The following is a 5512-nucleotide window of genomic DNA, read 5'->3' on the forward strand; positions in this document are numbered from 1 at the left end:
CTGGAGGTCCGTACTGGTATGGTCCGATCTGATCATCCACACTCACTTTCTTGTCGTGTTTGCTCTCCCTCCAATCTGGTTCATGTCCCATGTTCCTAAGAATAAGAAAAGCATCACAAGAATTTAGTAGTACCCCATTCATGGATGATGGTTTATGGACAGCGAGGAACGAGTTTACCTGATAATTTAGCTCTCGTGCACGAGCTCTTGTCATTGGTCCTTGCTACGTAGTAGGCATGGGTGTATCGTTGGAAGGGATGTCCTCATCACAGGGGGTAACCTGTGATAGGCCAATCACCGGCCTCATCCAGAAGACTTGCGCCAGCGAATCAATGAAGGCCGTGATGCGCAAAGTGCATGAAGAAGTCGAGATAGAGGGTATTGACTGCAGTGACTGTTTTCCAGCTTTCTCCGCACGGTTCAGCAGTTACAAGTACCCTGAGGGCTTCAAGCCGATCGGCATCACCAAGTACGATGGCAAGCAAGCTCCTCAACAATGGCTATGTTGCTACTCCGCCGCCATTGAAGTCGCAGGGGGCTCCAACATCACCAAGGTCATCTACCTCCCGATGGCTTTGGACCCTGCGCCGCTCACGTGGTTGGAGAGCCTCAACAACAACTCAATCGACTCCTGAGAGCGGCTCAAGAAGGTCTTCATCGATAACTTCCAGGGGGCAATCGCTCATGCAGGTACTCGTCACGATCTTGCCCAATGCAAACAGGAACGTAACAAGCTCCTACGGTCCTATACACACCATTTCTTCGATGTCCGTGCCACCATTGCAAATATCTCAGAGGAGGACATCATCAACTGCTTCTACAACAGCATCACCGACCTAGGCATCTACAGAGACTTCGGGCGGAATAGGCCGAAAACTATTGCGGGGCTTCATGACATGATGCACGACTGTTCGGAGCAGGAAGAGAAGATACGGGAGCGGTTCCCGAGGCGCAATGATAGCAATCTGAGGCATCCACATGACAACCGCAACGACAAGAGCCAGCGGGACTATTCGGATGCATCCCGAAAGCGCAAGCCAGATGATCTCATCGCGACTGTGGATCGTCCCTCGCGAGGCAAGAAGTTGACAACGCAGGAGGAGTTCGAGAAGCTCCTGCAAAAGAAATGCCCATGGCATCCAGGTGCCAATCACGCGGCAATCGATTGCTACCACCTCCGGAGGACATTCAGCAATTCCGGTGGTGGCAAGAAGAACAAGAAGCCAGTGGACAAAGAACCCGAAGACAACGACCAAGGGGACCAAGGGCGCAACATGAAGTTCCAGGATGCGTCAAAGACCGTCAACGTCATCTTCGGGGGAGATGGAGACTTCGGTTCCAGGCGGGAACAAAAATTGCTTCTCCGGGAGATCATGTCCGTCGAGCCGGGGGCACCACGACCACTTCGCTAGTTAGATGTGCCCATCTCTTCTCCCGCGACGATTAGTGGACAAGCTTTTCAGAGCCCGGTAATTTCCCCCTGGTCCTGGACCCGGTGGTGGCAGAAGTTAGGCTCACCAAGGTGCTTATCGACGGTGGGAGTGGTCTCAACCTCATCTTCGCCAGCACTTTGAGGAAGATGAGTCTGGACTTCACGGACATGCTAGTTCCAAGCAAGTCTCCTTTCTATGGCATTGTCCCAGGTAATGCGGCGCACCCACTTGGCACGATGGTTCTTCCAGTCACCTTCGGCACAAGGAAGAACTACCGCACCGAGTTCATTAACTTCGAAGTTGCTAACTTCGAATCTTCTTATCATGCCATACTGGGCCATCCGGCACTCGCTAAATTCATGGCTGTGCCACATTATATTTATCTACTTCTTAAGATGCCAGGACAAAGTGGGGTACTCACTCTCCGAGGCGACTTGAAGAAGTCATATGATTGCAACCAGAAGGCGATCCAATATGCTTCGACTACGCGTGTGCCAGAAGCTTCAGGGGAAGTACTCGCGGCCGCGCAGCAGCTCTCCCAAGCCGGGCTGGAGATCCCTTCAAGAAAGGCCAGCAAGTCAAGCATCCGGTCAACTAGTGACGTGGCCCTCAAGTCGATCCAGCTCCAGGAGGGTGATTCATCTAAGACAGCCGTCATCGGCGCGGGTTTAGATGAGAAATAGGAAATCGCGCTCGTCAGTTTCCTACGGGTTAACCGAGACATATTCGCGTGGAACTAGCGGATATGCTTGGGGTGCCCAGGGAACTGATCGAGCATAGTCTGAATGTACACCCACAGGCTGTGCCCAAAAAGCAACGCCTTCGAAGATTTGCTCACGACAAGCGTGAAGCAATTAAACGGGAAATAGCTAAGCTCCTTGCGGCTGGCTTTATTAAAAAAGTGATTCATCTAGAGTGGGCAGCAAATCTGTGACAGTTCATGTGTTTGTAAACTAGGCATATAATTTGTTAGTGTGAAATATGTATTGTTTATATAAAGCTTATGTGAGTTTATGTGAAGCTTTTGAAAAATTTAAAGTACAAGTTAAAAGGGGTATTTTTGTAATTACAGAAAAACCTAGGGTTGTTTTTGCAAAATGTATTTGGATTAAGGTAATTTTGAAATAAGTAAAGGGTGGTTTTGCAAGTATGTTTTTCTTACTTTATGTTTTGTAAAAATATATATATTTACTCAAAACTTGCATTGGAAATGCGCGTGTTGAAATATGCAAAAATTTTGGGTAAAATGGTAAAAATTAAGGATGTTTATGTAATTTTATAAAAATACAAGTCCTTTTATGCAAGTTTCTGATTTACAAAAGTAACTTTCAAAATTACTCAGGACTAAAGTGTAAAAGTGCAAGTCATCATGACATTGTCTATCCAACCGTTATGACGAGTCTATCCCGTCATCATGACGTGTCATAAATGCTTGCATTTAGGTCCTGAATTTTATAAAGTTTCAATCTTTAGGACAAAAGCAATTCAAATCCGACTTTTGTTCAAAGATTTACGTGTAAAAATATAAGTTTTGAGCTTTTAAACTTGAGCCCTAAAGCAAAGTTGTAGAGTTTGAAAAACTCTCCAACTTTTGTTTTGGGCATTTCTTCATTCGGGTTTTAGATTGGTGGGAAATTTTGTTTTACAAATGGGTCCTTACAGTTTTCTGTATTTACGCAAAGGTCCTTGGGGAAAACCATTTCCTCTTCTCCTCTGTTCTCTTATCACTGGCGCCTTATCTTCTTCCCTGCCGTCTCCTTCTTTTCCTCCTCTCACGGGCAGCACACCTATCCCCTTCCTCTCTTCAACACAGGCAGTAGCAGCCACAGCAGCAGGCGAGCGCCGGACTCGGGTGGCGCGCGGTAGGTGGCCGCGGCCCGAGCGGGCCCAGGCGCTGGGCGCCAGCGCTGCGCGGCGGCTCCAAGCGCACGCGCGGCCCAGGAGCGGGCGCTGGGCGAGCGGCGGCCCAAGCGCGGCGGCTGCGGGCGAGCCAGCGCGGAGCACACGCGGCGGCGGCAGCGCGTGGGCGGCCCCACGCGGGGCACTGCGCGGCCGGCGGCGCGGCTCGGCGCAGACGCGCGCGAGCGCGCGCGGCTCAGGCGGCCGGCCACGGGAGGAGCGGCGGCTCGGCTGGGCGCTGCGCGTGCGCGAGAGCCAGCGGCCGGGCGAGCTGATGCAGGCGCGCGGAGCGGCGGGGTCCGAGCGGCAGGTCGGGCGCGTGCGGCTCGGCCAGGTCCGAGCGGCGGCAGGCGGCGCGCGCGCGCGGGCATCGCGGGAGGCGGCGCGGCCCCGGCAGTGGCGCAAGCGGAGGGCCCGAGAGGCAGGCGGCGCTGGGTGCTAGCGCGTGAGCTGGGCGGAGCACAGGAGTGGCAGAGGCTCGGATGGCTGTGGCGGGCGCCGGGCGAGTGGGCGCGGAGGCACAGGAGCCAGGGTGAATCCAGGAGCGGCGCCTGGTGCGGCTTGGCCGGCACAGGGCTGGGCAGCGCGGCCCTAGGCGGCAGGAACATGGGCGCGCGGCTCGGGAGGCATGAAGCAGACGCGCTAGGCGCGGTCCAGGCGGGCGGCAGGCCGGCAGCACGCGGAGGCAGGCGCGGCGCAGTGGCTCGCGAGCTGGCGCACGGTGGTGAACGGAGCAGGAACGGCTCAGGCATGGTGCTGGCGGCGGACATGAAGCTGGGCAGGAACGTGTGGGGCGCGTGCGCGGGCAGTGCAGGCGCTGAGCGTAAGCGCACGGCACGGACAGGCCCTGGCGCGCGAGCAGGTGTGGAGGCGCGCGGGAACGAGCCGGCGCAGGGGCGGTTCGGGTGGCGTTGAAGTATGGACTCGAGAACGCGGGCGCTGTGCGGGTACGGCGCGAGCGTGCACGCGGGCGGCGCAGAACGCGGCAATGTAGGGTTTCTGCGCAAATCGGTGCGGGCACCCGGAGTCGAACATGGTGACGTCCTAGGTTTACTCCCCCGCGACCTCCTGTGCAGACGAGCAACTATGGCACGCACGCGATTCGAGCATGCGCGGAAGTGACGTGGCAAGATCGGAGTAAGCGCGGATCCGGCAATCGAAGAAAGAGAAGGAGCTATGCAGGGCAACGGCACGCGCAGGAGGAGTGCGGTGAAAAGCGGTTGCGCGAGATGCAGGAACGCGACAGCCGTATCAAGGGCACAGCTCAAGTATTCGATGATGCCGATACGCGTGCTGCTGAAGAACGCGAGGGTCCTGCCGTGGGGCGAGGCGTCAAGGGTACAAGACGCCGTCGGGCGGAGGTTGCGACGGTGTGCAGAGCAACGGTATGCCGATGCAGCACGACAAGGCCGAAACGACGCCAGTCCAGCAGATGAGGAGGAAGAGGAGCAACAGCACGAAGTGGTCAAGACGGAAACAGCGGCGCGGATTTGACAACAGCGGGTCCGCAAACAGCATGGTGTCCAGGGTTTCCTTCTAGGATTTGACCACGTCGAGTGCTCAGCGTGGAGCGGCGGAAGCCACAGATAGTGATGCGGCTACGAGTTTGGCGAGGCGAGTCGGAAGGAGGGGTTGTGGAGCGAAGGCGGCAGTTAGGCGTGACGAGCTCGGAGGCGCCTCGGTGCAATCAAGCACGGCAACCCTGCCCGGCAAGCTTCTTCGTCAACCACGGAGTCTCGTCATCATCGAGCTTTTCTCATCGCCAATCTTATTCGCCACGGGACTTCACTTTCCGTCCGTTCTTTTCCATAACCCAAGGTTTGCCCTGATTCACGGGATCTTTTTAATGCCGGCGATTCCTTTACCAGAATATCGCCGTTAACTTCCTGTTATCTGTTTTCCCGGACCAGGGACTTGATTACGATGTTTTAGAAAATTCTAGGGTGTTCTTTGTAAAATTTCCAAAGCTTTCCGTATTTCAAATCAATGAACTTCTACATTTTATAGATTTTCGTAAAGAGTTCATAAAAGTGTAAAATCAGTTTTTTTTGAAAGCCTAGGTCGAAATCTACAAGTTTTATGTTATGATCTTGAGTGAAAGTCTTTGAATTGTGATCTAGGTTAAATGTTAGGGAATGAATGTTTTGTTGTGCTTTATATTGTATGCTTGTGTTATAACT

The sequence above is a fragment of the Panicum hallii genome, unplaced genomic scaffold (genome assembly GCF_002211085.1).
Source record: "Panicum hallii strain FIL2 unplaced genomic scaffold, PHallii_v3.1 scaffold_19, whole genome shotgun sequence".
Lineage (NCBI taxonomy): Eukaryota > Viridiplantae > Streptophyta > Magnoliopsida > Poales > Poaceae > Panicum > Panicum hallii.